Raw genomic sequence first — 26,070 nt, forward strand, 5'->3', positions numbered from 1 at the left:
AGAATGGGACGATACGGCGCAAAAACCCACAATTTTGGCCAGCGGGTAAAACGACTTTTTTCCCGCCCGCCACTGCACTTAGTTCAAGTCTGGGATAATTCTGCCAATAGTTTCATATTGTTGTTAAAAAATAGATAGTCTACTTGAAGGGAGGTGTAGTATAAAAGGGTTAACAGTATATGCTAATGTATGGCATAGATGATGATGTATCACTGACATCAGTCGGTCATCAGTCAGTCAGGAGGCACTTTTGGACCTGGTTCTTGGAAATGAGGTGGGCCAAGTAGATCAAGTGTCAGTGGGGTTACACTTAGGAGACAGTGATCATTGTATTGTATGTTTTAGGGTGATGATAGAAGTGGATGAAAGGCAATCCAGAATAAGAATAATTAAATTTGATGCGAGAAGAACAGAGCTGGGCCAGATAGACGGAATGAAAGATTGGCGGGAAGAACTGTAACTGAACAATGGGTTATTTTCAAAAAAGAAATGGTTTGGGCACAGTCAAGGTATATTCCATCGCAAGGGAAAGGGAGGGCAAACAAATCCAGAGCTCCCTAGATGAAAAAGGAGATAAAAATTAAGATAAAAGAAGTGTGCTCATGACAGGTGCCAGGTAGAAAATACAATTGAGAACCAATACAGAAGGTTCAGAGGGGAGGTGAAAAAACATATTAGAGAAGCGAAGAAGAATTAAGAGAAAAGACTCAACATAAGGGGAATGCCAGAGTCTTCTATAGGCACATAAATAATAAAAGGGTGGTAAAAGGAGGAGTAGGGCTGATTAGTGACCTAAAAGGGAATTTACACACGGATGACGGGGCCATGGTTGAGTTATTAAATGAAAACTTCGCATCTGTCTTGGCCATAGTGACAGATGAGGAAACTCTGTCACTAGAAGGATTCAAAATTGATAAGGAGAAAATGTTGAATAGACTGTCAGTACTTAAAGTTGACAAGACACCAGGACCAGGCGAGATGCATCCAAGGATATTGAAGGAAGTGAGAATAGAAATTGCAGGGGCAATGACCATAATTTTTCAGTCTTCCCACAACTCAGGGAAGGTGCCAGAGGACTGAAGAATTGCAAACATTACGCTCTCATTCAAAAAAGCTTTTAAGGATAAGCCCAACAATTACAGACTAGTCAGTTTAACTTCAGTGGTGGGCAAGATTCTAGAAACAATGATTTGGGATAGAATTAGTAGTCACATGGAAAAATATTGGTTGATAGGGAAGAGCCAGCAAGGATTTCTAAAGGGGAAATTGTGTTTAACTAACTTGCTGGAGCTTTTTGAAGAGGTAACAGAAAAGATTGATGAGGGTAATGCTGTTGATGTGGTATACATGGACTTTCAAAAGGCATTTGACACAATGCCACACAACAGACTTGTGAGAAAAGTTATTGTTCATGGAATAAAAAGGACAGTAGAAATGTGGATACAAAATTGGCTGAAAAATAGGAAGCAGACAGTGATGGTCAATGGCTATTTTTTGGGATAGAAGAAGGCTTGTAGTGGAGTTCCCCAGAGGCCACTATTGGGACCCTTGCATTTCCTGATATATATTAATGATCTAGATCTTGGTGTGCAGGGGACAATTTCAAAGGTTATCGGTGATACAAAGCTTGGGAGTGTTGTAAACTGAGAAAAGAACAGTGTAGAACTTTCAAAAGGACATAAACAAGTTGGTGGAGTGGGCAGATAGACGGTAGATGAAGTTCACCATGAAGAAGCTTTAGGTGATGCATTTTGGCAGAAAGAACATGGATAGACAATATAAATTAAGGGATGAAATTTTGAACGGGGCGCAGGAGCAGAAAGACCAGGGTGTATATGTGTAAAGGTCATTGAAGACAGCAGGACAGGTTGAGAGAGCAGCTAATAAAGCATATAGCATCCTGAGCTTTATTAATAGGGGCATAGTGTACAAGAGAAAGGAGGTTATGCTGAATTTATATAAGAACTCATTAGACCTCAGCTGGAGTATTTTGTACAGTTCTGGGTGCCACATTATAGGAAGGATGTGAACACATTGGAGAGAGAGCAGAAGAGGTTTACAAGAATGGTTCCAGGGATGAGAAACTTCAGTTACGAAGATAGATTGGAGAGGTTGGGGCTGTTCTCCTGGGAGAGAAGAGGGCTAAGAGGAGATTTGATGGAGATGTTCAAAATCATGAGGGGTCTGGACAGAGTAGATAGGGAGAAGCTATTCCTGCTCGAAAAGGATCAAGAATGATAGGACACAGATTTAGTGATTTACAAAAGAAGCAAATGTGATGTGAGAAAAAACATTTTCACTCAACGAGTGGTTCGGGTCTGGAGTGTACTGTCTGGAAGTGTGGTGGAGGCAGGTTGAATTGAACCATTCAAGAGGGCATTAGATAATTATTTGAATAGAAACAATGTGCAGGGTTATGGGGAAAAGGCAGGGTAATGGCAATAGGTCATAATGCCCATTTGGAGAACCAGTGCAGGCATGATGGGCTGAATGGCTTCCTTCTGTGCTGTTAAAATTCTGTGATCCTGTGATGTGTTAGACTCTCAAGAGAGAGGTTGCGACCCCATGCTCAGGAACAATATACCGATTCTGACCCCCGCAGTCTCTCTCTCTGTTCACTGACTCCAGCAGTCTCTCTCCCTCATTGACCCCCCGCAATCTCTCTCCCCGCTGAACCCCTCAGTCTCTCCCTCTCTCCCCCATTGAAGCCGGCTGTCGCTTTCTACCCTGCTAACCCCCAAGCCTCGCTTTCCCCCGCTGATGCCTGCATTCTCTCACTCTCCCCTGCTGAACCCCACAATTGCACTCTCCCTCATTGACCCCTGCAGCCTATCTCTCTCCCTCCCCGACTTTCACAATTTCTCCCTCATTGACCCCTGCAGTCTCTCTAAGCACTGCTGCACTGGTGCTCAGACTCGTGGCTGCCGTTCATTTTCCTGCTAATCCTCCAATCACAGGTTCTCTCCTGTGTTTGCTGCTGATTGGCTCAGCTGTGTCTCACTAGTAAGCCTATTAGCAGCAAGTGAGGGAAAGAAACAGCCCGTGTTTGGAGGAGCTGATCCTTACAGATTTTGTCATTCCACGAATGGGCGTAACTTTTCTCTCATTTGTCGCCCTGCCATTGATTGTTCACTGGCTTTTTCGGGGCTTACAAAGGCAAATTTGTCCACTAACCCCATTTATTTTGAACCCTGATCTGTGGAAAGAGAAACACAGCTAATGGGCAGAAATTGATCAATTGAGTGGGCAGTGGGCATTGGAGGAAATGCATGTCGCCGACTCGCATGGGCGGCCGGAGGAACATCCTGCCGAATTTTACAAGTGACAACCAATTAAGTAGCTGCTGCCCAATTAAGGATGGCAGCCCAATCCCAAGAACTGCTGTCCTAATCAAAGGGCCAGCAACTCAGTAGCCTCAGAAACACCACCAGGAGTGGAGGATACTGTTGAGGCAGGTAGAGTCATGGAGTCATTTATGGCACAGAAGGAGGCTATTTGGCCCACTGAGTCCATGCTGGTTCTCCGTGGAGCAACCCAGTCAATCTCACTCCCACTTTCGATCTGCATATCTCTGCAGGCTTATTTCTGTCATGTGCCCATCCAATGTCCTTTTGAAATCATTCACCTTCTCCACTGAATCGACACTTTTAAAAAGGGAGTCATACATGGGCATAGTGATTGATGGGGTGGAGAGCCATAAATTGCCTGAGACGGGAGAAATGAAAGACAGCATGACTAGGTGACAGAAAGTGGAGAAAAGAGGGAAGAAGGGCCAAGAGGGGCCAATGAAAAATGAGAAAGATAGAAATATTGGGCATAGGTTCAGAGCAGCAGCCAAATGTGGACGTGAATGAGCACGAAGGAAACCAGGGCTACATGTGCTTGTCAGAGATTAGATAAGATGGATCTTAATCGGAAATAGAGTAAATGGAGATGACAATATGAAAGCCTGAAGTTAAAGTCTGCGGCCCTGTTGTATGATGCTAGCGAGGTATTAAGCCATATTGTGTTAATTAATGCTTGTGAATTACATTATTCGAATTTTCTATTCATAGAGTTTTTCTGTTACCTTAATGTTTTCAGTAGTGATAATTGCATCTCTTTTCTCAATTTCTTTATTCATATTTACACATTGTAAACTTTGTGAATGGTATTCCCATTCCCATATGGTTTACATCAGTTATATTTTTTGATATGTTTAGCAGCTATACATTACAGTGTTATAGAAAGCATAAGCCATCCAGCATAATCTACCAGTTGAATATGTATATTACTAAAGATATCACATTAGAAACATTTTATTACTTCTCACAGTGGGTTGTAATAATAAATTCACTGACTATTGTACCAATAGTGGAGCTACAGAGAGACCCCAAAATTTCTCAGCCATTCTGAGTTTTGGAAGAAGTCCACTCAAACAGCTGCAAGCTTGTCTGGAACCTGGATACCCCAGGTCCTGGCCAGCGTTCTAAGCTTTGGGTTTGCCCTGTGGGGCTGGAGCTGTACGCACCCCCTAGAAGGCTAATAATGTAATGGGGTTATGGCAGGGTGAGGAGTCTTTAAGTTAGAAGCTCCCACATCTTGGCCTTCAGTTAAGTCCTGGCGTAGCACCAGCAGATGTGCTCTCATGGATGCTGCCTAACCTGCTGCGTGTTTTTATATCAGATTTGTCCTTTCCGATTAAAAGTGGCATCATTTCTCATATCTGCTTCCAAGTCCAATGATGTAACAACAACGTGCATTTAGATAACGCATTTAACACATAAAATGTCCCACAGTGCTTCACAAGAGCATAATCAGATGAGATTTGACACCAAGCCACATGAGGAGATAGTAAAAGAGTTGACCAAAAACTTGGTCAAAAAAGTAGTCTTTAAGGTGCTTTTTAAAGGATTAGAGAGAGGAAGCAAAGAGGTTTTTAAAGGGAATTCCAGAACTTAAGGTTTATGCAGTTGAAGGCACGGCCACCAATGATGAAAATTAGAAATGTGCAAGGGGCCAGAATTAGAGGACACAGTGTTCTGTCTGACCACCACCTTTTGCCTGCTTTGGTGCATTGCTATTATTTGGTGAGAATGCCATGTAGTGGCAATCAAGGCAAACTGCCTAACACCCGCCACAGCATGTTCACTTTGACACCATCAAACAGACTACATACGAAGAACCATTTTCTTCTATTTCCTCATGTGCTCTGTTTCATACCTGTACATTGCTGTGTCTGTCTTTTTGACATTGCCTGCTAATTATTCTCCTATCCCCAGACAACCTTCACGAAGACTGAAAATAGCTATGACCATTTCTGATCCCTAAGCAAAAAATGTCCAAATGGTTTCATCCCCCTATTTATAGCCTCTCATCTTCAATTTTGCAGAGCAGTCCTGAAAATGCTCTAGAATCAGCAGCTATCCTTCATTCCCCTCCCTGTGCAAATCTCAAGCTGCATAGGGGCTACGTGTAAATTACTGAAATAGCAACAGACAATGCTAGAAAAGTTCAGCAGGTCTGGCAGCATCTGCGGAGAGAAGCAGGGTTAATGGCCAAGACGTTCTGGTCCCTTTGAGGTCAGCCTTGGAGGAGCGAGGGGGAGGGAATGCCAAAAAGCCACTAGGGGTGGTGTCAACATGGACCTCCTACATCATCATGCTGGATTGAGGTTTTTGCCAGTGGCAGACAGCAAGTCAAATAGGAATGATGCTTGCTTTTTGATAAGTGGCAATTGACAGCTAATTAAGGTAATTAAACATATAATTGAATGGTATTTTACAGGCCTGCTTGAAGTTTGCAGCAAGTGCTTGGGTACCATGGGGTGTTGGAGCTTCGGCAGTTATATCAGGATGATAATAGAGCGGCAGCTGAGCTCATTGCTGCATTCAGGTGCCAGGGCTTTGGGATTGATCCTCCAAGGTGCCACCTAGCTGCTGGCATGTGGGCACATTGTGAGGGGGCTGAGAGATGATGGGGTGGGATGTTTAGAGGGAGCACCTGCCATGGGCATTGTCCACTCAGGAGGCGGATCCTTCAATGAGTATTAGAACCTGAGAGAGAAGGAGGTGCAGGCACAGGGATCCAGACAGCAGCAACCTTATGGCTAAGTGCAGGGTCAGCATCAGGATGAGAAAGCAGCAGAAGGCCAAAGAAGGGACTGTGAGAAGGCTCCAGCATGTAGATGAAGGCACCCTATAGCAAGGGTGTACAGGCAGAGGATGAGCTACCTCCAGATGTTGGAGTAGCATGTCATAGAAGCCAAGGTTGGTCTTTTGGTGACAAGGGCTATCCATTAAAGAGATAGATCCTAACTTCAGGGATAAACCCTAGAATGAAAGCAGAAGAGAAATACGACATCAGCCAAATGGCACCTGCACCAACATCGAGCAGACCATATGTCTCCTGAAGATGAGATTCAGGTGCCTCATCATTCCAGTGGAGTACTTCAATACACCCCAGCAATGGTCTCCTGGATCATGTTGACCTGCTGCACCTAGCTCAACCTGGAGCTGCAAAGGGTACAGGCCCTGGCCAATGAGAATTTATTGTAGTATGAGGCATCCTCTGACAAGAAGGCTGATGGGGAAACTGATAGTAGCATCCAGAAAGACATGAGGGACCACATGGAGTTTGCAATGACTTAGACGCAAGAGAGGCATAGGAGGTGCTTATACATACGCGAATCAGATGACCCTCCCCACCTTAATTCTTCCGGCCAAATAAAGATCCACCATCAACCTGCAACATTGCTGTTAACCTCTGTTGCAAGCATCTTGACCAATGCCCCCGATGCTCTGAATGGCCAAAAAGACTACCATGGTCCATCCCGAACAGCCCTTGGGGTGAGCCATTCATTACACTCCTGCATTTTCAGAGGTCCTCCAACAAAAAATTGAAATATCAAGAAAACAAATAACATCTTTATTAGAAATATTGTCACACACAAGCAATAGCCCTTAACTATCTATTCATCCGTGAAACCCAAGTGCCTCTAGTGTGTTTTCTTAATTCTTTTACGTTAGCTTCTGCATGGTGTTTCCACTTTGCTGCTAGATGTGGTGGAGGCAGGCTATTGACCTTGCTGCCTCATGGCCTGCAATGACCTTGGTGACAGTCTGCTGGCTCCCTGAGGCCAGGTGGGCCCTGACATGCTGAGGGGATCCTGCATAGGTATAGGAGCCTCCTCTGTTGCCGTGGCAACTTGAGGCACTGGCATCACTGGCAGAGAGGCTGGGGAAGCGTTTTCCACATCTCCAATTTCTCCCAAACTGTCAATAGAAGAGGCATGTGCACAGACAAAAGGGAAATAGTGGTACTCATGGCCTTGATGGACTCCTCCATGGCCAAGCCAGGATGTGCATCCATTCTGCAATCTCCGCCAGATCTTTACGTACCTCATGCTGAACTTCCAGCATCTGTACCTTGCTAATGACTCCAGAGGTACATCATGAGCCTGGGACTCAGTATGGGCCTGGCCTCACAGACACTTCTGAGAGTCAGTGACTTCGGCTGTCACAGTGTCCTACAGCTACGCAGGCAGGTGTGTGGTGTTCTCACCAGGTTTTGACCCCCAAATATACTCACAAACATATACCCACCACCCTGAAAATATCTGCAATGATGGATGGTGCAGGGGAACAATCTAACAATGCACCCTCTGAGGCCCCCTCATCCTCCTCAGAGCTGGCTGACTGTCCCTTGGAGACGACAGCTCACTGTTTTTCTAGTTGACCAGCGTGAGAGAAAAGAAAGATTAAAAGCTTTTTCTCTTCTAAATATGAGCCTCCAGAGTTGCTGCTATACAGTGGATGATACAGCGACACCGTCACTTGTGCTAGCCTAAGGCTCCGTCAAACCCATCATGAGGCTCCTCACCATCTTGTACTGCACTCTTGCCTCACAGTCCACAACAAAGCAGCTGATATGCAACCATGTCAGCTCAAGAACCTCCTCCTCCATAGGCATTAGAATAGTTGGCCAAGAGGTCTTCTACTTGCACAGCTGCACAGTTGACTGGAGTCTTGAGAGGATGACTGAAGTAGGTCTAGAGGGGATGATCAAACAGGTCTGGAGAGGATGGCTGGAGCAGGTCTGGAGGGAATGACTGAGGCAGCTCTGAAGGGGATGACTGAAGCAGGTCTGGAGGGAAAGGCTGAATATGTCTGGACGGGATGACTGGAGCAGGTCTGGAGGGGATGGCTGGAGCAGGTCTGAAGAGGATGGCTGAGGCAGGTCTGGAGGGGATGGCTGAATAGGTCTGGAGGGGATGGCTGAATAGGTCTGGAGGGGATAGCTGGAGCGGGTCTGAAGGGGATTACTGAGGCATGTCTGGAGGGGAAGGCTGATAGGTCTGGAGGGGATGGCTAGAGCAGGTCTGGAGGGGATGGCTGAAGAAGGACTGGAATGAAACCATTCTTACTGATGGGAAAACCAGTATTCTCTCTATATAGCAAATCATAATTGTTCAATTTCTTTTCCTGTCTTGATTGCAACAGGCTTATGTGAGTTAAAAGGCTCCAACTTTCATGAATTCATGTTTTTTGCTTGGGGACAAAGACATTCCAGAAGAGTCAAGTTTCATTGTTGTCATAATGAAATTGCACCTATGTAGTGCAATGTTTTTCAATGCAATTTACATCATTGCTTTGTGTTTCTTAGCAAATGAAAAATAGTTTTCCAATCACTTTTTGATGGAGTAAGTATGGTGAATTCTTATTCATAGGGCAGGTGGGAATGCAGTAGGGCAGACTTGGCAGTTCCGTGAATAAAGGGTGCTTAACCTCATTGAATCTTCTAGGATTAGACCTATTTACATATTTATAGTGAGCTTCTGACATTAATCATACCTGTCATTAGATACTTGCTATTTGGAGGATGAGATTTAAAAGCCTATCACGATAGTAAAAGGAAGGGGGTTTTCCTGGAAGCATACAGCACAGATGGCATTCATTCAGCTCATCCTACATTTACAGGCTCTTGAAAAAGCTATCCAATTATTCCCACATCCCCTTCTCTTTCCTCATAGCCCTGCAATTGCTTTTATTTTCAGGTATATCTCAAATTCCCTTTTGAAAGTTACTATTGAATCTGCTTCTACCATTCATTCAGGAAGTGCATTCCAAATCATATTGGCCAGGTCAAGCATTTCTCAACAAGCTGGAATATCAGCAGATGCCTGGTAAAACATTATAGTTGATTGATGCCTCTCTGCAGGCACTGCTAGGTAAAGTGCTTTCAAGTGCATGACCCTTTAAATACTCTTTCCATTTGCTGATAGGAAACCAATCCTGCTTAGCTTTATTTAGCAGGTTCTGCACTTGGTGGGACTTCTGTTTTTGAATGTTAAAATTGCTTTGTGGTCTGAAAGGTGTCATTGAACTTCTAATTACAGGTAGTAATGAGATTCTCACCTGTTTCAGGTAGGCATCTCAGATGTCTAAAACTCTGAAGTTAAGATGTTGGTGGGAAGAAATCAAATGCATAAGACCAGTAAGATCTCCAATGTGATTTTAACGCCACCTACCTCCCCATTCGCTCTGAGTGGGGTTGGGTCTGAATGGGAGGGTTGACGATTTAGAAGATAAGAGCATGGGAAATAGGAGAGAGTAGGCCACAAGCTCCTCAAACTTGATCTTCTATTCAGTAAGATCACAGCTGAACTTCGGCATCAACTCCACATTCCTATTCTATTCCCTTATGCCCTAATTCCCTTAGTGTCCAAGATTCTATCAACCTCACTTTTGAATATACCCAATGACTGAGCATCAACAACCCGCTAGGGTAGCAAACTCCAATGATTCACAACCATCTGAATGAAGAAATATCTCTTCATCTCAGTCCTAAGTGGGGCTATGACCTGAGTTCGAGACTCTTCAGCCAGATGCTGACAGCATCTACCCGGTCAATCCGTCTAAGAATATTTGATGTTTCAGTGAGATCACCTTTCATTCTTCGACGCTCCAGAGAGTTTAGGCCCATTCTACTCAATCTCTTCTCATGAGACCAGCGTTGTTGCACCTCCTTGAATTAAATTATATCATTCCTTAGTTAAAGAGACAAAAGCTGTGTACTATGTTCCAGGTGTAGTTTCACCAAAGTCCTATATAATTTTGGCAGAATTTCCTTACTCTTACACACCAATTCCCTTGCAATAAATATCTTTGTCATTGCTTGCTATACCGACATGATAACTTTCTGTAACTTGTGTGCAAGATGACCCAAATATCTCAGTATACAACATTTGCTAGTCTTTCAGCTTTTAAAAAAAATTCTGCTTTTCTATTCTTCCTACCAAAGTGGATCATCTTGCATTCCTTCACATTATACTCCACCTGCTGCCTTCTTGCGCAATCATTTAAATGGTCCACATCCCTTTGCAGCCTCTTTGCATCCTCTGCACAGCTTACTTTCCCATCTATCTTTGTATCAATAACAAAGTTGGATATATTGCATTTGGCATCTCCAATATTACACCATTCCAGCAGATCTGCACGGATGTATCAGCCTAGATTTGGTGCTCAAATCTCTGAATGTATTTGAAGATACTAACTGGCACATCATTGGGCCAGAAAGCATAGGGGAAATAAAAATAGGTGAAGTTGGGATTTCCCCCCTAGATCAGGGTGAACACCATCCTTTTTATTTTCTTTCCTTTCATCCTAAACAGTTTCTTCACATTTATTTAAAGGTTTTTTTCAGCCATTCTAACAGATGCTTCTCCTCATTTGTTATAGTGCTTTATAGTAAGAAATGGCTGGTGCCAGTGTCTCCCAGGAAGATAACTGTTCACAGGTTGCTGTGGTGTTCATTCCTTCAATTTAAAGCATCAGTACAGATGTACCCACACTTGGGGATTTAGACAGTGAGTTGTAGAAAGGTGTATTGCGGTATACATGGACCATGGATGAAAAGGAACAGTAATCAGTGGTAGTGGAACAGGAGAAATCTGCTGAATGGAGAAGAGGCTCACATCCTTTCTCATTTGCTAAACTCTTGGATAATGAATTACCTCAGGGACTGCATTTAAAAGAAGAACATTACCAAAGCACCACAATGATTATAGAATGTGCCAAGAAACATGCATGATCTATGGGCAAAGGGATTGGGGAGAAGGAGGCGTCATGAGTAATGATTTCTCATCATTGGAATCTACTGTAGTGCACCTAACAACTCCAATAATATCTGCAGTAGGATCCTCAGTGACAAAGGCCCTATCACCCATTGGAGTAAGTAATATGAATACTGCAATGTAGAGGGCTTGGCTCCAATTTACAAGAGACTGTATTGACCATCTTCAACATGCTGGGGAATTGGATAGATAAAACCATAAGATAGGTCTTCTTCCTCTGAATGCTAACTAGAAATTTACTCCTGTGCATATCAGTGATCAAACTGAAGATAATGGCAGTACTACTGGCATGGCTGGAATAAGCATGAATGAATCTGCTACCTCCTGGGCAATGCTACATGTTGCCCCTCCTGCCCTCTCCTCAAGTAATAGAAGGTGTAGTAGAAAATGGGCTTGACCAGTTACCCACTGCTGCAGCATTTTATCACTCAGCACATGGGGACAGAAGGCTAGTTTAACACCAGGTGCTTCCAGCTCACACCCAACAGCCAGTCACCTCACTTATTCCAACTAAAGAAGCAACATGGAGATGGAGAACAAACGTGGTGTCTGAAACACGTCAAATATACAGTCCTACAATGTTGGCAGCACTGGGTTAAAATATATTAAGTATACATTTGCTAAGATTTGACTGCTACATAATGCAGCAAAGATTTTTATTGCATTGGATGGATGGAGCCCCTGGGTGAAAGTCTCATCTATTAACATGAGCCATATGCTGCTTCACACAGGCTTGACCCCTGGCAGGAGCCCAAACCAATAACAGAGCAGATCAGTCTGCAGCTGTTCTCCAAGTACTTGTCTTGGGGCTTTCTAGATGCTGCTCTCACACAGCAGCCAGAAAGCCCTAAGACCTACAGATCAAGCTTGAGTAGAAAAGAAGCAAGATACCTGGTATCGCTGCCCTCTTAATTGGGCAGAAACAGAATGCTGCGGCTTAGCCCTGGACTCATTCCCGGAGGTATGATCACATGACACTTGCACGCTGTTTACAAGCTTTATTGCATTTGCCTTATAAAAGGTGGGTCCTCTATGATTGAGTGTTTTTGCTTCCCATGAGCCCATAAAAATGCTTTTACTGACTGGATATTGGGAAATTGGGAAAGTTGGAAGGGGCTGTGGGCAGTGGAAAAAAAAAACGGATTGGGATAACAAGGTTTATAATCAATACTTACCCAAAATGGTTACTAATGCAGCCAAAGTGCAAATATTAGTGTTAAAGGCAGTACAGCAAATGCTGGAAATCTGAAATAAAAACAGAAAATGCTGGAAATACTCAGCAGGTCTGGCAGAATCTGTGGAGGGACAAACAAGAGTTAACATCAGAACTGATGAAAGGTCATCAACCTGAAACGTTAACTCTATTTCTTTTTTCTCATTTGTTCATGGGATGTGGGCGTCACTGACTAGGCCAGCATTTGTTGCCCACTGCTAATTGTCCTTGAGAAGGTGGTGCTGAGCTACCTCCTTGAACTGCTGCAGTCCATCTGTTGTAGGAACATCCACAGTGCTGTTCAGTTTATCTCTTCATAGATGCTGCCAGACCTGCTGAGTAATTCCAGCATTTTCTGTTCTTTCTTGCAAGTATCTGTTATTTTGAAACTTTGCTGTCTACGGTTAGTCTAACCTGCTGATGGGAATCCATCTCCCCCCATACCTACTGACCTATACACCTGCCTCCTCTCATTGGTATACTGACCCTGCTAACTCTATTTTCTATTTAGTCCTGAATTTATCACAGCAGTGCCTGGGAGATCCATCCTCAAATCCATGAGACTCCTGGGCAATCTGGAATGTTGGCATCCCTACTCAGGCCTGATTGGCTTAAGCAGGCCTCTTAAAGGCAGGTGGACTTGTTAATGGTAGAAAAACTTTTTAAAAATCTGTAAGTTTATTTTATTTCACATGTCTGCTTGGAACAGTTTTTTGACTTGAATTTCTGGGAGTCTATTTTATTCCCAATTGCGTTGTATCATCTGGTGGAATTAGTTACTCACCCATTGTATAACATACCTAATTTTTATGTCATTGATTCAATGAGGTGAACATTAGGTGAATTCAAGTGTGGGCTGTTGACATGGGGCAGAATTTTATGTCCTGCGGGCAGGCGCATGCCTGACCGACTGGGAGTAAAAGAGCGCAATGATGTCAGGTAAGCGTCCCGACGTCATCGCACACTTGCACGCTATTTTGAGTCAGCGGGCACATGCGAGAGTCGGCAGCGCGCCAGCTGACAATTAAGAGACCTATTAAGGCCATTAAAGTATTCATTAAGATAGAATTTTTGCTGCCCATTCAACTTGATGGTTGGTGGGCAGGCGAATCGGCCAGGCAGCCTTTGTACTTTTGAGGAAACTTCATCCATGGGCAGGTTGAGGTTTCCAACATTAATTTTAATAAATGTTTTGACATAATTTTTATGAACTATATGTTCATGTGCATGAGTCATATGTGGGGACATATTTTTTGGATTTTCTACATCTTTATTTTTGATTTAATAATTCTTCAGCTCCCTGAGGCAGACCTCTGCCTTCAGGGAGCTATCATTGCGCGCTCCTCTGCATCTGTGCAGACTTCAGCCCTTGCCCCCCTCCCGCCCCCACCCCGGCAGTGCTGAGCCTTTCAGTGCGCTTTTCACGCTGGCTGGCCGTTAAATAACCAGCCATTGTGAAGTCGTGGCTGGGGGCCGATCGCGGGCAGTGGACCATTTCCTGAGAGCGGTCCCGCCCACTGACCCAAAAATCGTGCCCATGCAATTAGATTACCACCCAGGCAGTGAAGGTGAAAATTTACCTGCATTTTCTCAAGGGAAAGTAATCTTAGGGCAAAATCATCCACTCCCATTGGAGGTGGGCATCATGGCGGGCATGAGCAGACAAGATGGCGAGAAGACCAAAAATCGGTTTCATGCCATCGTGAAACCAGTTTGTGATCATCTGCTCCACCTGTCAATGGCGGACTGCATTTCCTGCCGCTGCCTGGCGGGAAGCTAATTTCAATACATTTGCTTCTCATTATAAGCCCTGCTCGTTGGAATCATCCCCCCATGTCAAATTTACTGCCCAGATTAGCATGACTTCAGAATGGTGTGTTTCATGCCTGCCTTTAAAAGACATGAACCTGGCAACCTCGAATTCGAGGGGGACTCTGAGGTTAGTGCACACAACCTTGCGAGCATCGCCAGTGGGACATCAAGGAAGAAGTGCTGCAAATTCACGGGGGGCACAGGCAGGTCACTTTTTCCTGTCTGGCTATCAGTGGCATGGGGTCGAGTGCAGGTCAGGCTGGGGGCCGGGGCTGGGTGGGCAAGGCAGCACAGACTGAAGGAAGTAAACAAGCACATGCTGGGGGTTGTGGGAGGGTGGGTGGCTGTAGGGGGAGACAAGGGAAGCACTTGGAAAAGTTTCTCAGAAGTGAACCTTCTTCCACAGCTGAGACGGTTCAGCAGCAGCTCCATTGACCTGCTTGGAGTTGGGCCTCTGAAGCTTTTCTGTCCACTCAAGCCATGCAAAAGCATGAAAGCGCCACCAAATGCTCCAAAACTTTTCACCCCTCAGGCGCAGACTGTAAATTAATGTGTGCTTTAGGGGCAGCAGAACAATTGGCCGACTGGGCAAGTTATACAATCCCCTTGTGAAAGGTGGTCATGGCACAATCACAGGTGGGGGTGCTCACAGCTCCTTGCAATGCCTTCATTAAGGTTTGGATCAGTATCCATTATGGTTCAAGCTAACAGTGCAGCCTTGCAGTGCGGGTTAGGAGAATGCCTGCACCTGCATGCATTCCAGTGGGCAAAGCTGCATCCAATCGGACAAGTGGAGCGGAGGTGGATGGGGTTTTGGACAGCCATGAAATGCACTACACATTGGCCATCCAAGTGTGGCCAGCATTCTCCTGCATGAGTAAAGGGGGCTTTAGGCTTAACCAATAGAGGCTCTTCGGATACATATGCTAACCCACGCAATGCTCTCTTTGATCCTGCAGGAGAAGAACATCAGGATCATGAAGCCTGGTGATTTAGCAGTATGCTTCATGGCATACAGGGAGCACAGAAGAAGAAGAAGAGAGCAATAGAGGCACTTGGCTTGGCAAAGGGAGGATCACCTCCCTCAAGATGAAGGGACGGCACGCAGCTGAAGACACATAGAGAGCCGTCGCTCTTTAGTGCTTCATTAGATCTATAAGCGGCGCTTGTCATTCCTGCAGATGACTGAGATCTAATGTCGCTGATGACTGTGCATGTCTAGGGAACTGGTTGGTCACATTTCCACCTGCTGCATGATTTGACACCACAGGGACATGGAGGGCATCCACTGCCAGTGGCCATGAAAGTGAAAGCGGTGCTCAAAAGTTAATGTCGGTGGCTTCTTCGAGGGCTCATGTGGGTGTTCATTGCTGACATCACTGTTGCCACAGGAACGGTTGACGGGATGAGGAGGCAGTGTCCAGAGGAGAAGAGGCCAGATGGAGGGTGTGTGCAAGAGAGTGAGTGGTGATGTCCCTTGAGCTGGAAGCGAGTGTGATGCCAGTGTGATGGGCTTGTGAGTGGATGAGTTCAGATGAATGAGATGGTTGACATACTCTGGCGGCACAGATGAGATCACTCATCCATTTCCTGCACTGGATGGCTGACCTCTTGTGTGCAACATTGGCACTGACCACCGCCACCCAAGATGGAGTGGTGAGTCTAATGGGCCTCCTGTCCAGAGCGGGGATAGAAGACATCCCGGCAGGCCTCCACAGTATCCAGAAGGTGTCCCAGGGATGCACCACTGAATTGAGATGCTGCAATCTTCCTGACTTTTGGGGCCATGTCTTCAGTGGAGCCGTCCTGGGCTGCAAGCATTGAGACTGTGCGCACGGCTGCATTTTAAATATAGCGCCCAGCGTGAGGAAATGGTGAGGTAATGGAATGGTGGGCCAATCGGAGGCCAGCCACCAGAGATCCAGCGTATTTCCTGTGACTGCTTAATTTATGAGGCAGGAAGGGGATGATATGACACAAAAACCCGCCATTGCAGCCAGCTATTTGCACACCCTCTACCACACTTGGTGCAAATCTGGGGCGATTGCGCCCTTAGTATTTTTCATAAATAGTTTATTGAGTACCTCATGTCTTTTCTCATTGATATTTCCATTCCATATTATTAAAGCTTTCGAAAATCATAGATTGTTAGCATTTTGAAATTAGGTGGAATATTTTGGATGTAAAAGTTTTTTCTCATAATATTTTTAAGTACTTGATCCAATGTCTGCCAAAATAGGAAGGGTTTCCTGGCCCTAATTATGTTTCCCTGTTTTTTGTCTCCTTTATCTTGTACTACAGAGTTGATATATTAAATATTATATTAAAAATATTAAAATTTTAATATTCAAAATATTAAATTGAATCACATTCATTAATAATGATTCTTCAGATTTTGCTACAGATATCTTCTATGTATTATTAAGTGTAAATGTACTAGATGAGATGCAGTAATGCATTATTGAGCACTTAGTGTAGTAACTTCAAACATATATTGATTACCCTGTTGAGAGTATTTGGTAACATGAGTTAAACTTACACAAATTAATTAGTTTTTTTTATTGTAAATGTATAAATTCATTAATTCAGTTTCACGTGAATTTATTGAAAGATCATATGTTATTATTATTTTGTATTATTTATATTATTTTGTGCATGATAATCATGACGAAAATGGAATGGTATCTGGCCAAGTAACTAAAATCTGTAAATTTAATTAAGGTGCCTGCAGAAGACTGATATCAAAGTATAGACAAAATAAATTGGCTGAATCTTGCATTACATAACTTCTGTTCTGCAGAAGAATCATACAAACTCGGAACGCTAACTCTGTTTCTCTCTCCACAGATGCTGCCAGACCCGCTGAGCTTTTCCAGCATTTTTTGATTTATTTCAGATTTCCAGCCTCTGCAGTATTTTGCTTTCATCCTAGGTTACATAGGTAGTTTTAAGGCATGCTTATTACTTTATGTGTTCTGTTGTATGTAAGACAAGGAGATTATGATTTAGTGTTATTATCCATTGCTCAATTACAATTTGCAGTGCCGCTGTTAGGTATACTGTGTGTAAAGTTTCAAATTCTTATCCATACATAGACAGAAATAAATGAATACTGCAATTGTCAACATGAAAGTTAGATTGGTGTGCGTTGAAGACTGATTGGACTGACTACCTGTGCTCAACAGCTAAACAACAAGGACAAGAACTATTGTCCTAAAGGAGTGATTAAACAAACCTGGAGAAAAGAGAGTTAAGTGAAAGCTGAAATTAAAGAGTGAAAAAATAAAATTCATACAGTGAAATGAATGAAATGATTAATGATAAAGAAGACAGTTCAAAAAAAAATTGGCTTTTTTAAAATTAACAACATTTCTAGTGTTCTTTTTTAAGATTTAGAAAGGGAATGTTTGTAGAGATAATAATAGCGTCAGTGGGAGCTAGCATTTAAAATGCTATACAGCATTATATATAAAGAAGTTGAATGCATTTACAGTACATATATGGTTCTGAGAGATATGATTTTTCCAATTCAAAACCTATTGTAGCATCAAAAATTGGAGCTCAATTGTGGGTTGATGGATCATCGATTGAAAAGTAGTTTTTTTAAACATTCTCTGTCCTCATTTACTCCTTGATAAAATTATTAAATTAGTGTAAATGGGTGAAAGATTTCAGGTCATCTTTATGTTCAAAATTGTGTTATTTGAAAAAGAAACTGATTCACTTACTTAAGGCCCTTAATGGTTATCAGAAAATAAAAGCCACTTTCCTACACTTAAAATCAAATAAAGCAATGTAAAGTTAAATGACAATGGTCTAGCAAACACTGTGGCATCTAGCTCACTGCAAATGTCAACATTAATTATCCAGGGCTACTGAATGTGAAATTATTTTCTCTCATGGCTCATCCATCCATTTAATATTTAAAGAACTGTTTTCTTTAACATATATATTTCAAAATTGATCTAAGAACTTCAATGAGAAATAATGCTGGAGGAAGAATAGAGATTTCTGAATTATTACAGCATCTTATCAGTCACAGACACAGATTGATCTAATCTAAATCATAATTTCATATCTATAAAGTGGCACTGAAACATAAATAAATATGTCAAACAGAGCTGCAAGTGTAACAGAGCATAATAAACTTGAAAAATTGATGAATTAAATCAACTCTAAGAAATCAACTGCAGAAAAAAAACTGAGAAAGAAAACAGTGAAATTCTAAGATCCCTGGTTGTCACTTTCCAGTTATTCACTTTAAGAAGAATATTGCTTTTACCTGATTAATAATGTGCATTTAACTAAGTAAGTAACCATTACATGTAAAAGTTAAGTATGTTACACAATATTTATACAAATACAATGAGGAGCTGTGCTCCTGAGATTACCAGTGAGTACGTTGGTGCTATTTTCCTGTTGCATAAAATGAAACAAAAGAAACCATTTCTGAAGGAGTTACTTCCACACGTTAATGTGCAGGGATTATGAAAATACTTCCTTTCAATAATTTGTCACTAGCTCTACTAAGTTGGTAATGGGGTATCAAACATTGCTGCAATTGAAATCCTTTCAGTGTAGCATTATGTTGCCTGTACCAGTGACTTTATCAAGTTTACCTTCAAATTTAGTGCCCACCTGTGCAAAAATGGCTGTTGCAATTGAAGAATTTGCAACTTGTCTCAATTTCTGAACTCTAGAGGATGCAATTTCACCTTATGTAAGTGGCTATGAAGGGTTTTTTATGGCACTACCTATGATACGTATAAGTTTATAATGCATTCTTTACCTATACAAGAATACTGGAATAATAAAAACAAAAACTCTAGTTACATTTTTAGATCCAAGATTTTGGAAAGAAAGCGAGATATCTAGAAGCCATTGAATTTCTGACCCTATAAGATTTGCGAACTTTAAGCTAAGCATAAAATGATTATAATAAGTATCTAGGGAATGGTTAAAGCAGAGACTGGCACTCTGTTCTTTTGCTAATGGTGCTTTCTTCAAATCCAGCACTGAAAGTTTCCATTCTCTGATTGCTGATGTTTTAAGTGAAATTAATTAAAACTGTTCTGATTCTAGTAACTGGGTGATCACCACCACAGAGACTAAAATAATAAATACTATGGGAAGTGGATTGATTATGCTGATGGAGCGGGACTGCTTTTCTGAGGTTGAGCCATGTCATTGGACAGTTTGTATGGAAACTCTGGCTTTTATCTGAGCTGTACTACCTCGGGTGAAAAGAGGAAAAATGTTCTGCTCCTTGAAAATTTAACCTCATACACTGATCTGCACAGAATGGTCCAGATATTGTGGTCGACCACAAAGACCTCCCCACAAAGATCTAGTGATCTCTATGGCTTGGGTTTATCTTTTCCAAACGTTAATTTGGATTTGGTGCCAAATCAAGGGGATCTCCACTGACTAGCAACAGGAATATCACCTTGCAGGCTAGACAGCCAATCACATTGAAGAATTCTCACAGACAGCAAGCCAGAAAGTATAAAGCACTTTACTTTCTAAAATTTTAGAGAGCAAAATAAAGATTGAAACACATATGTTAGAAGCTGAAATATTGTAAACAAATGTTAAACAAAATAATTTATATTCAGCAGCAGGAGTTATGACTTAGTATGCTGTTAAAAATTCAGTTACACCTTATTAACAAAGTGTAACTTTTTGGGGGAATTTTATCATCATAAAAGGAGAAGTTCTTATCAATTTGGTGATTTCTATTCGTAAGGCCTTCAGCAGTTCCTAGGAATCACCAATAGCAGCTTCTGTACTGCTGCCATAACTACAGATATGAGGACACCAAAAGTTGCTGTAAATTTCAGAGGAGTGAAAGCTAACAGTTTTGCTGTCATTACTATTGCAAAGTCTGGGACAACATGTCAAAGAAAGCTAGTAATATCAATGCTCATTCACAATTATACTTAGGACAAAACTGACAATTTCTTTGAATTAAAGATGAAGAAACCCATATCAAATTTTAAGTTTCATATCTTTTCAATGCTTGTTAGCTACAGCAATTGCCTTTGAAAAATAATTTAAAGGAAACTTTGCTATAAAGTTTTTTCAAATGTAAGTTTCACATTATCCTTTTTCCTCTGCTCCCAGATGAAGCTTTATTCATTTCTAGCAGTCCAAAAAGGGTTAAAAATGGTTGAATGTCCTTTAACAACAATAGGAATAATTGAATTTCCAGGGGTGGCAAAATTATTTCGAGTTCAATATTAAATGGCAACTCCTTAACATGCAGCAAGAGATGTGTCCTATTGTGTCTTGTGTACACTAGAACTCAAGAACTGGGAGCAGCAGAAGACCATTTGGCCCCTCGGCACTGCTCTGCCATTTGATAAGATCATGGCTGATATGGTTATGACCTCAACTCCACTTTCCTGCTTGCACCCCACCCACACCCACCATAATTCTTGACCCCCTTGTCAATCAAAATTCCATCGAACTCCGCCTTGACCCTGCCTCCATTGCTCCCTGGGAAACATAATTCCACAGAATAATGACCCTCTGAGAGAAAAAATTCTCCTCAACTCAGTTTTAAAAGGGACACTCCTTATTCTAAACTATGTCTCCTAGTTCTAGATGCTCTCAGCATGCCAAGGGAGTCAAGGCTTATCAGGATCTTATATGTTTCATTAAGGTCACCTCTTATTTTCCTGAACTTTAATGGGTACAGGCTCAACCTATTCAGCCTTTCCTCATAAACTAACCCCTTCATCCCAGGAATCAGTAAAGTGAAAAAACAAAAACTGAAATACCTGGAAAAACTCAGCAGGTCTGGCAGCATCTGCGGAGAGGAACACAGTTAATGTTTCGAGTCCGAATGACCCTTCAACAGAACCAAGTAAAAATAGAAGAGAGGTGAAATATAAGCTAGTTTAAGGGGGGTTGGGACAAGTAGAGCTGGATAGAGGACCAGTGATATGTGGAGATAACCAAAAGATGTCACAGACAAAAGGTCTGAAGATGTGTTGAAGATGGTGATATTATCTAAGGAATGTGCTAATTAAGGGTAGAAAGCAGGACAAGCAAGGTGCAGATAGCCCTAGTGGGGGTAGAGTGGGGTGAAGGAATCAAAAAAGGCTAAAAGGTAGAGATAAAACAATGGATGGAAATACATTTAAAAATAATGGAAGTGGGTGGGAAAAGAAAAATCTATATAAATTATTGGGAAAAAAGGGGGGTGGAATCAGAAAGGGGGTGGGGATGGAGGAGAGAGTTCATGATCTAAAATTGTTGAACTTAATATTCAGTCCGGAAGACTGTAAAGTGCCTAGTCGGAAGATGAGGTGCTGTTCCTCCAGTTTGCGTTGAGCTTCATTGGATCAATGCAGCAGGCCAAGGACGGAGATGTGGGCATGAGAGCAGGGTGGAGTGTTGAAATGGCAAGCGACAGGCAGGTCTGGGTAATGCTTGCAGACAGACTGAAGATGTTCTGCAAAATGGTCACCCAGTCTGCGTTTGGTCTCTCCAATGTTGAAGAAACTGCATTGGGAGCAACGAATGCAGTAGGCTAATTTGAGGGAAGTGCAAGTGAAATGCTGCTTCATTTGAAAGGAGTGTTTGGGCCCTTGGACGGTGAGGAGAGGGGAAGTAAAGGGGCAGGTGTTTAACCTTCTGTGGTTGCATGGGAAGGTGCTGTGAGAAAGGGTTGAGGTGTAGGGGGTGATGGAGGAATGGACCAGGGTGCCCTGGAGGGAAGGATCCCTGCGGAATGCCGCCGGGGGGTTGAAGGGAAGATGTGTTTGGTGGTGGCATCATGCTGGAGTTGGCGGAAATGGCAGAGGATGACCCTTTGAATGCGGAGGCTGGTGGAGTGATAAGTGAGGACAAGAGGGACCCTATCATGACAGGGCCCTCAGCCGTGTCCGGCCCATCTCCCGCACATCCACCATCACACCTTCTTCTCCCTCCAGAGACATGATAGGGTCCCCCTTGTCCTCACTTATCACCCCACCAGCCTCCGCATTCAAAGGATCATCCTCCGCTATTTCCGCCAACTCCAGCATGATGCCACCAACAAACACATCTTCCCTTCACCCACCCTGGTGGCATTCCACAGGGATCGTTCCCTCCGGGACACCTTGGTCCACTCCTCAGTCACCCCTTCCCTCTCAACCCCCTCCCACGGCACCTTCCCATGCAACCGCAGAAGGTGCAACACCTGCCCCTTTACTTCCCCTCTCCTCACCGTCCAGGGGCCCAAACACTCCTTTCAAGTGAAGCAGCATTTCACTTGCACTTCCCTCAAATTAGCCAACTGCATTCGTTGCTCCCAATGCGGTTTCCTCTACATTGAAGAGACCAAACGCAGACTGGGTGACCGCTTTGCAGGACACCTTTGATCTGTCCGCAAGAATTACCCAGACCTCACGTGCCATTTCAACACTCCACCCTGCTCTCATGCCCACATGTCTGTCCTTGGCTTGCTTCATTGTTCCAGTAAAGCTCAATGCAAACTGGAGGAACAGGACCTCATCTTCCGACTAGGCACTTTACAGCCTTCCGGACTGAATACTGAGTACAATTTTAGATCTTGAACTCTCTCCTCCATCCCCACCCTGTTTCCGATTCCACCCCCCTTTTTTTCCAATAATTTATTTAGATTTTTCTTTTCCCACCTACTTCCATTATTTTTAAATGTATTTCCATCCCTTGTTTTATCTCTACCTTTTAGCCTTTTTTGATTCCTTCACCCCACCCCACCCCCACTAGGGCTATCTGTACCTTGCTTGTCCTGCTTTCTACCCTTAATTAGCACATTCCTTAGATAATATCACCACCTTCAACATCTCTTTGTCCTTTTGTCTGTGACATCTTTTGGTTATCTTCACCTATCACTGGTCCTCTATCCAGCTCTACTTGTCACAACTCCCCGTAAACCAGCTTATATTTCACCTCTCTTCTATTTTTTCTTTGTTCTGTTGAAGGGTCATTCGGACTCGAAACGTTAACTATGCTCCTCTCCGCAGATGCTGCCAGATCTGCTGAGTTTTTCCAGGTATTTTTGTTTTTGTTTTGGATTTCCAGCATCCGCAGTTTTTTGCTTTTATATCAGTAAAGTGAACCTTCTCTGACCTGCTTCTATTGCAATTATATCCTTTTTTAAGTAGGGAGACTACTCCAGATGTATCCTCATTAAGGCCCTGTCCAACTATAGCAAAACTTCCCTACTTTTATATTTGATTCCCCTTGCAAGGAACACCAACATTCCATTTGCTTTCCTAATTATTTGCTGTACCTGCATGGTAACTTTTTGTGATCCCTGTGCCAGGACCACCCAGATCCCTCTGTACCTCAGAGTTCTGGAATCTCCCTTCATTTATACGCTTTTCCATCCTTCCTGCCAAAGTGGTCAAACTCATATTTTAGTTAATATTATCCTTCCAAATATAATTCCATAAACATTCCCAAGATGTGATTTGTAGACATGCATAATAATTGAAAAACAGGAGACTATAGGCTGAATTTACTAGCTGTAGCGGTGGCCCGTCCACTGCTTGGGATGCCAGAGGGAATCCTGTTGCAACCTTTCTTCAAAGCCCTGATGGAATCCAATGTCAATCAGGCAATTAACTGTCTGCCAAAGGGGCTTCTATGCCTTGGAGGGTGAAGGTCCCATTTCCAAGGGCCCCGGCCATTTGGAGGAGGAGCAGCTCGTCAGTCCCAGCAGCACCACCAAAAGCGTCGGCCAATGCTAGGAGTGCAGCATGCCTTGCAGCAACCATGATGGAGCATGCCTCAGAATGAGGTTAAGTTGATCAGGCTCACTATGCCAGTTATGAGGGTGGTTGCTGTGTAGGGCAGGGGGAGCTGTTCCATTGGTGGCAGCCCTTGCCACTCGGGGGGACCCTCTGTAGGCCAGATGATGCCCAAACAGGAAGGCCTGCCCGGTCCACAGGAAGCCACTAGCTTTTGTTGAGCAGCTTCCCCACGTGGTGTAATGCCCTCCGCTGCTGGTGGAATACCAGCTGTGGGGAGATGAAGTCCTTAAATGGCCATTAATTTAATGGTCTCAATTGGCCTTGAGGTGGGGAGGCCACCTTTGACCTTCCTCTTATTCAGGGGGAATTCCCCTGTTCAAAGGCATTCAGGGATTCAACAGAGGGAAGGGGGAGGGGGTGCTGCTGAGAGCTAACCCCCCGCCTTTGCTGCTGACCCACCCCCTGAGGGACCCCCACCCTGTATCCCCCCTCCCGCCATCACTGACCTGTGGTCTGGGATCCAGCAATGATATTATGCTTCAGAAGGGTGTCATACCAGCAATAGCTACTGCCTCCTCGGTAGCTATGCCATTCAACAGAGCTGCTGCCCAGTTAAGTGGCACTTAATATGGTGGGCCTTCCTGAAAAGAGTTGACGCTGGGCTCTTTCAGACTTTCTGGCTGGTGGGCGAGACCCCCATTGGCTTCATTAAAAACCGCCCGTGGAAACCTCAACCTATTACAGTTCTCGTGAAAAAATCAACAATGAGGAAAATCTGACCCCACTCACCTTAGGAAAATTTTCTGATAAACGGAATTATTTAATTAGTATCTTTCAAATTCAGATTCATGAAGTTTAATCATTTTGATTCATTTGCTGAAAGAACATTTTTAGTTTTGATCTTCCTTACTCTTCTGTGACATCATTAGGTGTTACAGCATTACTTGTTCCGAGTTGTAAAAAATCTTAACCTCATAATAGGTACTCGGCTCACACATCAAACATGTTCCTGAACCATATCTGGGATTTATCCCAATCTGAAGAAATGATGTCTGGCACCTGCTTAAACTGGAAAACTAGCAAACAGCCTGGGAAGTTTGATGCACTCAAAGCCCTCTCTAACCACCACCACTAAACTTAAACCATCTGCCAAGTGGATAAACAAAGGCTATCAATAAATGGTGTGGGGAATAACCTCAACAAAGGATAGCACTAGAAGGCAGGGTTCCTGGTTCCTAACTCAGCTGAATTCCAAAGGCTAAGAAAAACACATTGCTTCAGCTGAAAATCCCACAGGTACTGCAGGTACTTTCAAAGCAAGAGGAGTCCCTTCTACCTGTGGTGTAGACTCCAATGAGAATGTTTGGTGCACCTTTTCTTGTGGATCTGTTTCCCTTTTCCTGAGGTGATCTACATGTCTCCTGATTACTTAGCCTTCAACTGATATGTGGTGGGACGGGGTCCTGTCAATGCATTGACTTCACCTAATAGCCATTTAGGCCCATCTTCAAAATTCTTTCCAAAAACTGCTTCTCCTAGAGTGAAGTTTCTTTCATGACTGTGGTAATCATGCTCCTTTATCTGGACCCCCTGACTGATCACTACCCTCCACCTTAAGTTCAGCCTTATGACACTCAAATGTGTCCTGGGATATCTCTTCATTAATAACTCTGCGGGGGCTATACTGGTGGCCGTAAGTGGTGTATTCCTACAGCTGAGCAGGAAATGTGATAAGTTAGTTGCTATAGATTCTCCATCTAGTTTTTTTTCATTCCAGCCTTGAAGGTCTGGAACACCCTTTTGCTCAACCCATTGGATGCAGGATGGTTTGGCGAGGCCTTGACATGCGTTCTGCCATTGAGACTTGTAAATCTTTGGAATTCCCCCATTCCATTATCAGACACTATTATCTCTGGTGACACAATCTGTCTACGGTGGCGGCCATTGTGGATGACCTCACCTCGTATACATCCATCCATCTGGAATGAGCGTCGATAAGTAAGAGGAACATTGTGCCCAAAAAAGGCCTCATGTAGGTAACGTGGATGCAGACTCATGACCTTCCTGCCCATTCCCAGGGATGCAGTGGAGCAGAAGGAGGCAATTTCTGCACCTGTTGGCACTGCATGCAGTTGTTGGCCATGTTTTCGATTTCAGTGTCCATCCCTGGCCACCATAAGTAGCTGCATGCCAACATTTTCATT

Source organism: Carcharodon carcharias, chromosome 12 (genome assembly GCF_017639515.1).
Source record: "Carcharodon carcharias isolate sCarCar2 chromosome 12, sCarCar2.pri, whole genome shotgun sequence".
Classification (NCBI taxonomy): domain Eukaryota; kingdom Metazoa; phylum Chordata; class Chondrichthyes; order Lamniformes; family Lamnidae; genus Carcharodon; species Carcharodon carcharias.